General features: G+C 38.4%; 1 protein-coding gene across 5 annotated transcripts in view; it reads left to right on the plus strand.

Moving 5' to 3' along the window:
- The window catches only part of LOC135195788 (ankyrin repeat and BTB/POZ domain-containing protein 3-A-like), a 463,838-nt gene that overhangs the window by 11,057 nt on the left and 440,053 nt on the right, over positions 1-12,728 (plus strand). Inside the window, exon 1 of one of the 5 annotated variants that reach the window (XM_064222265.1) lies at positions 1,182-1,218. The exons of the other annotated variants lie outside the window; for them this stretch is intronic. The gene's annotated coding sequence lies outside the window, so the exon portion shown is untranslated. Of the gene's footprint in view, positions 1-1,181; positions 1,219-12,728 lie in introns of those variants that run through there. 5 annotated transcript variants of the gene reach the window in all.

A 12,728-nucleotide genomic window follows, 5' to 3' on the forward strand; every position in this document is an offset into this window, starting at 1 on the left:
TATTACAAAACTGTTTGTTTTAAGAGAAATGTGACATTGTAGTTTTTTTTTAGTTATAGTGTTGGACGGACCATCATTATTACAAAATAGTTTATGAAAAATGGGAAGAATCGGTACTAAGGATGTTTATGAAAAATGGGAAGAATCAGTACTAAAGATGTTTATGAAAAGTGGGAAGAATCAGTACTAAAGATGTTTATGAAAAGTGGGAAGAATCAGTGCTATGGACTTTTAAAGTTGAATTGTAAATGCCGTAGGCGAAATTAATATTAACCCGGTAACGTCTCCGTGTCTGCAGCTTTGGACCAAAATTTACGGTCAATGACTTCGTACCTAAATCACAGAGCATAAAAAAAAATCGCTGATTTTCCCGGTTGTTGGTAAGGTTGCTAATGGAGTTTTTTTTTTCCTGTCCAGTGTTATTTAAGAACTATGGTTCCACATTTCTCAGGGAAGTTAAATGGTTATTTATATTTTTTCAGATTGATTAATTTTAAGGAAGTTGTTCCTAGATCACCATTTAAGTTAAGTTTTCATTCTCTTTTTGACATGAAATACAGCCAGAGAGTAGTTACTTATTCAGTAAATCACCTAAAATAGCTTTGAGAGGAGAGAGAGAGAGAGAGAGAGAGAGAGAGAGAAGAAGAGGGGGGGGGGGGGGGGTGTTAGCCGCGGAATATCTGTGGCAGGAGCTACCGAGGAGACGTAATGCCTACATTAAAATTCTTGCATATAGAAACACTTGTTGCGCCATACTTCGAATACCAGTGCCCCGTTCTGGGTACATGCACACATATAACCTGCGCACATATATATACGCAATAACTTCGCTGCCTTAGTTTTGGTTTGTGTCTGTGCTCCGTTCTTGGGTGCGCATTTACTAGATGACTTTTATGTATGCATATCCATACTATTTGGAGATACACGTCAGAATGTGTGTAACACGTTCATATATTTCATGAATATCCGTACACATACGCACACGCTCGCACGCTTACACACAAGCTCTCTCCCCCTCTGTTGAGTATGCATTGTAGAGTTAACTTACATTAATCACGTTTAGTATCTCTCTCTCTCTCTCTCTCTCTCTCTCTCTGTGTGTGTGTGTGTGTGTGTGTGTGTGCTTATGAGGGCCGTTTTGTTAACATGCTTTTAACAATTTCCCTTCTTCCCGCAGGTAGGTGTTTTGACTTGGAATGTTGCTTAGTGGAAAGTTCGGTAAGTAAATAAAAGTCATTTTAATTTTTACAAGTCTTCATAATTCTCATTTATCGCTTAGTATTTGTATGGGTTTACTGGGATAATTATGTTCAGATGAAACGAACTATTACGAAATTGATTGACGTGCAGCTTAATGATAACGTATACACTCAAATTTAAGGCATATCTGAAGATTGCATTTTTTTTCATTTATTTTTTTGTGCAAGTTCTCATTATGAAGTATGGCTTTTTAATCTAAATTTAAGGGAGCATCGAAATGAAAATAAATCCAGTTACGAATGAGTCTCATTTTCAAAGAGATCAGGTAACGACGACCCTAAAGGCCTGTCCACACGATCGGGCCTGATCGGCGGACTTCCCCTCTAACGGGCACACTTGACGGGCAAACCGTCAAATTACCCGATGGGTCTTTTAGCAAAATCACCATGGCGGTGCCCGATGGCTTGAATTTCGACCCTGGCAGACGTATGTTAACCATATGCATTTTTTTTACTGAGCCATTCTTTGCACCATATTCTCTTCTTTTTCATCACACACAAAGCAATTATCATGCTACACTATCTTCTTCTTTGCGGTAGGCACCATGTTTATCGTACCGCACTCGACACACTACTGGCATCGTCGGGTATGCCCACCTCTCCATTGCCTCACCCGTGTGGACAACATTCACGGGTAAGCCCGCCAGAATTTGCCCGTCAACCCCGGAGCACGCCGATCAGGCCCGCTCGTGTGGACAGGCCTTAAAAGAAATAACGGATGCAAAGGAAATAAAGCTCTCCACGTAAGAGGTTAGTGCCAGTAGTGCACCCCATGCGGTGCACTGTAGGCAGTACGTAAGGTTCATTGCAGCGCGCCTTCGGCTCCTAGCTGCAACCTCTTTCATTCTTTTTACTGTACCTCCGTTCATATTCTCTCTCTTCCATCTTACTTTCCACCCTCTCCTGACAATTGATTTATATTGCAACTGCCATGTTTACCTCCCGTTGTACCTTTCAAACCGTTTTACTGTCAATTTCCGTGTCAGCGCTGAATGACCTCATAGGTCCCAGGGCTTGGCCTATCTTCTATATTCACTTCAAAAAAGATAGAGCCACAGGGAATAGACACAGTAGTACATCACGGCGTTATCATCATAAACATCTGTCGTCAGATTTTCTCCCTTTCTCGCCTTGTGTAATTTGACCCTGAACTTCCTTCGGGTTTAGGTTTTTCAACTATCCTCCTTTTCCATAATTTCCTCCGAAGGGGGTTAGTGCCGTCAGTGCACCTCACGTGGTGCACTGTGGGCTTTACTTGAGGTTCTTTACAGCGTCCCTTTGGCCCCTAGCTGCAACCTCTTTCAGCCCTTTTACTATACCTCCTTTCATATTCTTTTTCTTACATCTATCGTTCCCTCCTCTCTAATCGGTTGCGTTGAAACCATTTTACTCTGTTTCCCTTTCCACGCTGACTGAACTCATAGGTCCCAGCGCTTGTCCTTTGGCCTAAATTCTGAAGTTTACATTCCATTCGCAAAGGCTTTTTTTTTTTTTTTTCTAATAGCAGCTGCTAAACTCATGAGTATCAGGCAGGGAAAACTCGACTTTATTATATTAAGAGAATATTTTGGATAAACTACCATCTTCTACGTATCAAGCCCACGAGGCATAAGTCGAATCCTGGCCAGTGAAGATGCTCTTATTTTTAAAAAAATACCATTGGATGTAAGCTCTTCGTATGGTAAAGTGTGTGTGTGTGTGTATATATATATATATATATATATATATATATATATATATATATATATATATCTATATTAATATATTAGTATAATATATGCACACATACATGCATACATTCATAATGTTGTTCCTTTTTCAATTTCCCTGGATCTCGGAATGAGATGTTTACGCTCTCTCTCTCTCTCTCTCTCTCTCTCTCTCTCTCTCTCTCTCTCTCTCTCTCGTACAACATGTATAATGTATAATATATCTATAATATATATATATATATATATATATATATATATGTCATCTCTCTCTCTCTCTCTCTCTCTCTCTCACCTCTCTCATGTACAATATGTATGTAATATGCATATAGTATGATGTATATATCTATATATATATATATATATATATATATATATATATATATATATATATATATATATATATATATATATGTATATATAAAAAAAATCAATCATCTCTTTCTCTCTCAGTAAAACTGGATTCTGCTCAAGTAGTCATGCATTCAAGGCGGCACTTGCGTCGCGCGTGAGCAAAGCCTGTGCTCATTATCTGACGAAGCAAAAGGCGTCGAACTCTCCAGCTGATGAATGAAATGAACGGATAAGATACAACTCGAGTGTTGACGTGTTTTCTTGAATGAGTAAGATCCGGTGGTGCGCGAATCATGAACGGTTGTATTTCTTTGACGATTTGCAAACAAGTTTTACTTTACGATTATTAAAATCGTGAACATTTCTCTATATATGCCGACAAAATAGTCCATGTTACTAGACCGTGAGTACTTTCTTAAACAAGGCGTTCCTCCGTAGGGTGGTTAGTGCCATCTGTACACGTCGCGTGGTACACTGTAAGCATTCCTTAAGGGTCTAGACGGCGTCCCTTAAGCCCCTAGCTAAAACCTCGGTGTTTGTCATTCCGTTTACTGTAACTCCGTTCATATTCTCTCTCCTGTCTGACTTTCCACCCTGTTATCAATTATTTCATAGATTCAAATTCAAGAAAATAAGTTTTACTGTGCATACTAAATCAATAACGTTGTATGTTCTTGCAACACACACACAGATTGAGATATATATATATATATTAATATATATATATATATATCATTATATATATATATATATATATATATATATATATATATATATATATATTAACGTCTGTATTGGCCAAACTAAACAAACATAATGATAAGAAAAGTGATATTACAGATATAAAAACTTAAAAAAAATATGTATGTATACGCAAGTGCATGTAATCACTCTGGGTCCACAAACAATGAAACTCAAGAAAGAACACCAAGATAAACGAAACAGAAAGCCAGAAAAGCGATATTTATATATTGGACATAAAAAGCGCATGCAATAACCCCTCCCCCAGATAATGAAACTCCGGGAAGAACGTAAGAGAAACAGTCGCAGAAAAAGCAATATTGCACTTATGAAAAGTAAAAAAAAAAATTTATACGCAACCGCATGCAATCCACCTCCTCCCCCACCCCTGACAATGAAACTCAAGGAAGAACAATGCAACTCGGACGAAACCCAGCATGACGTTGAATGCGAGAAGATCACATAAGCCGTTGCCTGGTCATGACGGAGCCCGACCATTTCATCAGGAAACTATTTGTACATGAGATTAGGTTTCACTTTATTTGGGACGTTTAATAATAAGCCCTCTTGAATGATGAGCTGCAGGATCCTTGTCCTCTCTCTCTCTCTCTCTCTCTCTCTCTCTCTCTCTCTCTCTCTCTCTCTCTCTCTCTCTCGGAAATGCTCGAGGACACTGCATCCCACCGTCGAAATTTTATCCTGCTCATATGCACGCATGATAAAAATGTAATGTTTATAGAGAGAATTATTTCACGTCTTGTAAGCCCGTACGGAGTCGGTACATAATAACTCCTTTCCATAGTGGTAATTACCTGAAGCTTATGTTCACAGTCGTCGTGAATAAATGGAATTATGTCACTTATTCAGAAAACGCTGAATGAAAGTAAAACATCATATTGTTTTTTTCGGATACGCATATTTTTATCATCTAATTTGACTTCGACGAAACATCAGCACATCACGGCGCCAATGATTACTGTAGGTGTGCCACCATGCAGTCAAGTTCCACTTCGTCAAGTGAAATAAAGTTGCCTCAGCAACGGGATGTTGAAAATAATTTTTATTTTTTTGCGATCCAACCAAGGTCCATTAATTGTTAATACAACGTATGTCGTCAAATGTATAGGGTTCCTACGCAAATGAATGCAATTGGAAGTGATCTTTTTCCATACTATAAGACAAGGTTTAGTCATAGAAATATAAATCCAAAACATTTCATTGTACTTATTTATCAAACCTTAGTTCCAAGGATAATCTGCATATCTGAAGAACAACTGATATCAAAATAACACCGAGATATATATTATCTAGAGTACAATAACTTTTATGTGCATTTTCTTGGGACGGCATTGGGGGGGGGGGGGGATAGCCATTTAAAAGTATATTTGATGTAAATGTTAGCTTGTTACCAGAGTTACATTTTATGTAAAATTATGTATAATATATATCATATTATATGATAATATATATATGTATGTACATGATATGTATAGTGTGTGTGTATATATCTATATATATATATATGTATATATATATAATATATATATATATATATATATATATATATATATATATATATATATATATATATATATATATATATATATATCTATATATATATATTGGAGAGAGAGAGAGAGACGAGAGCGAGAGAGAGAGAGAGAGAGAGAGAGAGAGAATGAGTGTGTAGATACATTACCAGTCTGGTTGCATTCTGAACAAGCATGACAGGAATTTCCTTACTTAATACAATTAGGGAAGACACTCGTTAAGAGATACTTGAGATACTCGAGTCGTTGGCGTTACTGGACTTGAACGTTAAGTAGGTTTGTAAATGTTCTGGATGTGCAGGCGGCCAGTCGGCGTAGATAGATAGATAGATAGATAGATAGATGGGTCGGTTTAAATTGCGTAGCTGAATTGCCGCTATCATTGATATTTGTTAGTTTGTTTGTTTGTGTGGTCCGTTGCCGTATTTTTTGCTGGCGTCAAGGAGAATGAAAATTTTAAGGACATTGGTAACATCTGCGCGGTGGAATGCGTACGATCGCGCAGGTGACAGTATGGTAAACAAGAACCATGATGAACCTGCCAGCCAGCCAGCGTATCGTCTACAGCAATTCTCGATTCAATCCGTATTCCGAATCCTGTTGGCAGTGGAGAGTCGAAATAAAACGACCACTAAAACTACCAGGAATGAAAACGGGGAAGACAAAACTTTAGTGTGTTTTTTTCTTTGCGTTCATCAAACAACGACGACTACTCTTGCTTGGGAAGTCTCTAAGGAAGATAGGGAATAATGTGCTATACTTTCCGGCGGCTGCGAAGGTCCAACATGCGCTGGAAACAGAAGGCAGAGACGACCTTATGTGCGTGCATGTGATCTCAATGGGGGGAATTCGACAAGGTGTGGTTTGTTTACTTGCGGCTGCGTAGTCGGTCTCTTAAGAGCCTTTTCGCCTATTGTTAAAATATTTCGAATTTTTGACGTATTTGCAGGGTTGGTTTTTCCACCTGTGTTTGCACACGGCAAACTCTTAAACTGGCTGCTAGTAGGTCCATTGTTAAGTGATTCTCGTTATTTTATTTTGAATATTTTATTCTGCACATATTTTTTGACGCCTATCATTCATGTTGGCGTCGACGGTTCCCGTCAGACATCCGGCGATCGTGGCTGGGTTGTATATTTTGTTTTCACTGGCAATTGAAAGTTCTTACGAGGCAAATTTGGCAGTAAAGAGTTAGGATTATTCAAGTTTTACCATTTGTATATCTTCTCCATCTCATATAGAACGGTAGAGGAAGCAAATTGGTATGAAATTCAAGCGCCCCCCACCCCTCTTTCTCTTTCTCTCTCTCTCTCTCCCCGTACATATTATAGTCATGAGCTTATATTTCTCAACCAGCTTAACTCACTCACTCTCTCTCTCTCTCTCTCAAGATACATATTATAGGCATGAGTTTATATTTCTCAACCGGCGTAACTCTCTCGCTCTCTCTCAAGGGACACTATATAGGCTTGAGCTTATTTTTTCTGCCGTCTTAAAGGCTTTACTGTTTACTCTAAATTTAGGCTACAGACAAAAGTCTGTTTTGATGAACTAGTCAAATACAAAGATACCTTCTACTTCAGTGATTATGATCAAGTGCAACTTATGTCTTGTGTGTCTGTGCAGTGGACGTGGCTTTGAATGAAAAGTGGTTTGAAGTGAAGATTCCTTTGTTGTTTAAATATTCTTCACAAAAAGTTGCCGGCCGTGGAAAGTCGTTTTGGCGTAGAAGTTAAAAAAAGAAAGAAAGAAAAAAAAAAGAGAAAAAAAAGGAGCCGTTGGTGATAGATTGAAGGCACGGAAAAGTAGTCTGATCTGTATGCGGTGAATAAGCGTTTTTGTATTTATTAATTCATTTTTTTTCTGTATGAATGGCGTAAGGATTCTGCTTCAAGGTCATTATCCAGTCGATCAAGATTCCTGGACTTGGAGGTTTCAGTAATTTGTAGCGGAATTTATTTGTTGACAGTTTTTCTACAACGTTTCGTAGTTGCTTGCCTTGAACGCGTCCTTTTTTTTATCGTCTTAATTTGCTAAATGGTTCTGAATAATTTCTTATTACGGATGGATTGTGAGTGTTTATAAGGTTAATGGGCAGTTATCAGAAAATGTCTTTTCGTTAAATATGTAGGTGGACTGTGACCGACTTTTTGTGTTATCAAATCAAACAATCCGAAGCAAACGTAACCTCCGTTAGCTTCCGGGTGACTTCAATGTCGCTAAAGTAGTTATCTTCCGTTATTGTAGTAAAGTATTTAATATTTTCTTCAGTTCCAGATGAAACAGAATTTTAGTGCTGATGCAATTGAATTATATCATTAAACAAAGTAATTTACTTAGGAAGTAGTGAGGTACTTGACTGACCTCATTAGGTGTCAACAGAATTCAAAGATGAACTGCAGTCGCTGTTCGTCACCTTGCTCAAGGTGTAAAGGCTCGTGACGTAAAATTGGGATCGAATTTACTTACTGCCTCTTTGCTAGGCTCCACTCCTGAGAAAGCACAAATCCATCTTGCTGTTCCTCGTGGCAAATTGGTTTATAGTTGGAATGTTTCTCGGAGATTGAATGATTTTAATTTTTACTACTCTGGCCTTCTGCCATAACTGGACACCTGCAGTATATAATGTGGAGTGTGGTCTGCCACCAAAGCCAGACGCCGTTGTCACGTAAGTGGTTTGAACATGCATAAAACGGTCTTTGGGATTAGCAGCTTCATCCTTGAGAACCGAAAAAATGAAAAATAAAAAAAGGTCGACTTCAGAAAAATAACGTAATTTGTGTACAATTTCCGTTGAAAGTAGATGGGCCACAAAAGGTATTACCGGTAAGATAACTAGCCATGGTTTTTAAGATGGGAATGCTCTAGATCTCATGGTCTTGCCATCATTGTACTGAACGGTATTTTTAGCCTTTCTGAGTAACAGAACTTTTAACGATACTACCAACGTATGAGAATCAAACTGTCCCATTTTGCTTGGTGTAGAATGCTGCATAAAAAAAATCTGAATATCTCAGCTTCTTAGGCCAGTTTTTTTTATGTTCAGCAATATTTCTTTCCGAGATTTTTTCTGAGGATGTCATGAATAAATAAGGATTTATTTTTATAACTCTCAAGAAAGGCAGAGAGATTATATGGATGGAAGTTTAAGTGAATTAACGGCGAAAGACAGGAACGAGAATTCCTGTGGCGTGGAGATGCCGACTATGAAAAGAAGCAAAATATATAGTCATCAGTTATGTAGTGGGAAACTTTCCATAATTGCTAGATGTAAGTTTGGTAACATTTTTTTAGCTTAATTTGTTAATACCTTAAAACTAGGGAATTTGTGAAACTTGGATATTTAAAAATCGTTACATATTTACTCTGGCCATGAAACGGAAACCTAAAGATCTAGTATATTCTCGTCTGTTTATCTCCCCTGAGTTATACTTGTATTGTGAGACGGTATACTTGCTTCTGTCTCTGTCAACTCTACGTATGAGGATTTGGAGGCTTACAGGTACTCTTGATCTTCAAATACGTCATAGCCTGAAGCTTTCCTAGTACATCCATGAAGACAAGTAATAGTTGGAAGTGCTTTATAAAATTGCTCATTGAAATGGGCATGAAACGATTCAGCGGAATTGTTCGTACGTTTTTGGTTCGAGGGGATTTTAGCCCAAAACATTGGAGGATATGTTGACTGATCTGTGACATAATTATCAACAAGATAGTTTGCAAATCGCTTGCATCTGTCATCCTGCGGTGCGTTTGCCATGAGCTCATCAACAAAGCAATCTTCAACATCTGCAGGGTCAATGAAATGGAGACCAAATGAAAACTTCAACCATTGACCTCTGTCGCTGTTTTTGTCAATATTCATCACTCAGGCCAAGGTTTTCTATTTTCCTCCACCATGCCTGCCCTATTTGGAATCTGCAACATTTGATGGCTGCAATTGGAAATAATTCTGTCTTAACTGAGCATGGGGAATTCAAAATCAGCGTGTATCACTGAGGGTTTCAGTTACAGATTCCTTGAGGAACAATTTCAGTTAAACAATTCCACACAGTAGAGCGCCTCAGTGGCGTGATCGGTATGGTCTTGACCAGCCACCTCGGTGGCCGGTAGTTCGATTCTCGGACATTCCACTGAGTTATCAGAGTTGTGTATTTCTGGTGATAGAAATTCACCCTCGACGTGCTTAGAAGTTCACCCTTGACGTGGTTCGGTATTCACGTAAAGCCGTTGGTCCCGTTGCTGAATAATCACTGGTTCCATGCAACGTAAAAACACCATACAAGCAAACAAACAAACAAACTCCACATAGTAGTTCTGTAAATCTCCTCTGATTTACCTGGCCAGAGAGCATACACTAATGAAATGGAATGTCCGTTGCGTAAGCCATGTATAGTATATAGTTGATAGAATAAGTAGTTCTTTGTTGGATGAGTGGCCCAAGTGGAATCAGAGGAATTTGTTTCTGGGGATTGGAAATTCATTTCTCGATATAATGTGGTTCGGATCCCACAATAAGCTGTAGGTCCCGTTGCTAGGTAACTAATTGGTTCCTAGCCACGTAAAAATATCCAATACTTCGGGCCAGCCCTAGGAGAGCTTTAATAAAAGCTCAGTGGTCCGATTAAACTAAGATACACTTCGACTATTTTTTGAAGGAAGAACTTTGGTCAACTATTGAAAGTTCCATCAACGAAAATCTCTTCTGCAGAGTTAACCAGAAATTCAAGATTAATTGCGCATGAAAGTATGACAATACCTGTGTCTCGAATATTTTCAATGACAAAATCTTCACCCTTGCTGGTAGTAGTATCCATGGAATGAAGAGCTTGATGCACTTCCTCGCGGGTTTTGGCCACAACAGGGCACAGTTTTCGTCTCTCCCGGTATATTGACTTTGCTATAGTACATCGAACACCACCAGATTCCAGCAAATTTTCAGAAAACTTATGTAGTTCTGCTCGAATGAGCTTGGAAGGTCTTGCGGACATGTCATCAGTTGCCTTGCGTTTGACTTGTGCACGCAATTGCTGCCTTTCAAGTTTTCTGTCATCTGTGTCATGGTTATGCTCCAAGTGCACCGAAAAAATGACGGTTACTTCGCTGTCTTATCTAATTCTATCTTTACATTTCTTGTTGGTACATTGCCAAGAAATACTCCCGTCCTTCAGTAAACTGTCCACTCTAAACATAATCCGTCGTACATCACACATTCCTATCCTTTGTTGGTCTCAGAAACAGTAAATCCATCGTCAAATACTGACTGACTGGGTATCGACGGCTAACTGGCAGCTTGGACTGACTACTGACTAGTGACTATGTCGCTGGGTGAAGAGTACTGGCTCGATAGTTAACCATAAAGTGCTGGTTAGGCAGTTCGGTAGTTCAACAACCACGCCGCTCTTTTGATGGCATATTTAGTCGCGCTTTTTGAACTCGGGGGTTTCAATTCTGAATCGGCGCTTTCGTAATACGCCCGTTCACATGCCCTAATCTAACAGACATTTGGGAAATGTCAGCATCGACTACTCGAAAGTTGCAAAATCCTTTTGTCGTCCATAAAACCATAAGCGGATTAGTAGGCTACTATAAATCTGAAGAGCTAAATATTCAGAACTCTAAATTATGTTCCTCGTATGGGGTTAGTGCCGTCAGTGCACCTCATGCGGTGTACTGTAGGCATTACTGAAAGTTCATTGCAGCGTCCCTTCGGCTCCGAGCTGCAAACCATTTAATTCCTTTTACTGTACCTCCATTCGTATTCTCTTTCTTTCATCTTACCTTATACTTAACGATTGTTTCATAGCGCGACTGCGAGGTTACACCTTTCAAAACTTCCTTTACTCTGTTTCCCTTTCTGCGCTGAATGACCTTATAGGTCCCAGTGTTAGGCCTTCGATATTCCATTCCATTCCCTTAATTACGATTGAAGTAAGGGCAATAAGAGTTGATGGGTATCTAAACTCGAGAACAGCATATATCAAAACACACACACACACACACACACACACACATATATATATATATATATATATATATATATATATATATATATATATATATCGAACTACAAATGTCCTTTAATATCTAATTCGCTCTACCTCGGAATTAATATATTTTCATATATGCTTAACCGAGGGGGAATTTATTAAGCGATAACAGAATTGGCTATCGACAGGCGCGAACCAGCGACTTCCCAATCCCAGTCGCTGGTTCGTGCCTGTCGATGGCATATTCTATTATCGCTTAATAAATTCCCCCTCGGTTAAGCATATATGAAAATATATTAATTCCGAGGTAGAACGAATTAGATATTAAAGGACATTTGTAGTTCGATATATGTATATGAATCACGGTAATGTGATAGACTTACATATATATATATATATATATATATATATATATATATATTATATATATATATATATAATATATATATATATATTTATGATTATAATCACTTTAGCACGTGATTAATTTATCACACTTATCCACAGGTGAAAAATAAGAGGCGGGGTGTAAGTCCTGACTGGTTTCGACTTTATTTCCAAGCCGTTGTGACTTCTGATACTATGTATCAGTCCTTTGCCGATGGCTTTAGAAATAAAGTCGAAACCGATCACGACCTACACCCCGCTCTTAATTTTTCCCTGTGGATATATATATATATATATATATATATATATATATATATATATATATATATATATATATATATATATATATATATAGTGTTCAGGAAGCAAGCTTGTGTTACCGAATTAGATTAAACTGAACTTATCCAACACGGGCCCTTTCCTATTGGAGCCACGAAGGTCTGGTAAGACTGACGTTAAAGGGCATAAGAGGCCTGGTATAGACTTATGATCTCTTCCCTACCAATTGGGACGCTGAGAAACCCAGGGAAAACGCCACTTTCCATCCTCACCGCTTTCAACACATCGAAATCCATGGAAGGAAAGAGTAAGTTACAGCAATCTTACCGCTGACTCCTGGTTGTTAGACGCAGATGCAAAAGAGGACCCAAATTTAAGGCTTTTGTTAGAAGGAGATTGTGTTTGTCTGCTAGTCTGGTTTTACTAGGAGAAGGAAATTGTTGGAAGTTGGTTTTACGG

This window comes from Macrobrachium nipponense, chromosome 16 (assembly GCF_015104395.2).
Source record: "Macrobrachium nipponense isolate FS-2020 chromosome 16, ASM1510439v2, whole genome shotgun sequence".
In the NCBI taxonomy this organism is placed as follows: domain Eukaryota; kingdom Metazoa; phylum Arthropoda; class Malacostraca; order Decapoda; family Palaemonidae; genus Macrobrachium; species Macrobrachium nipponense.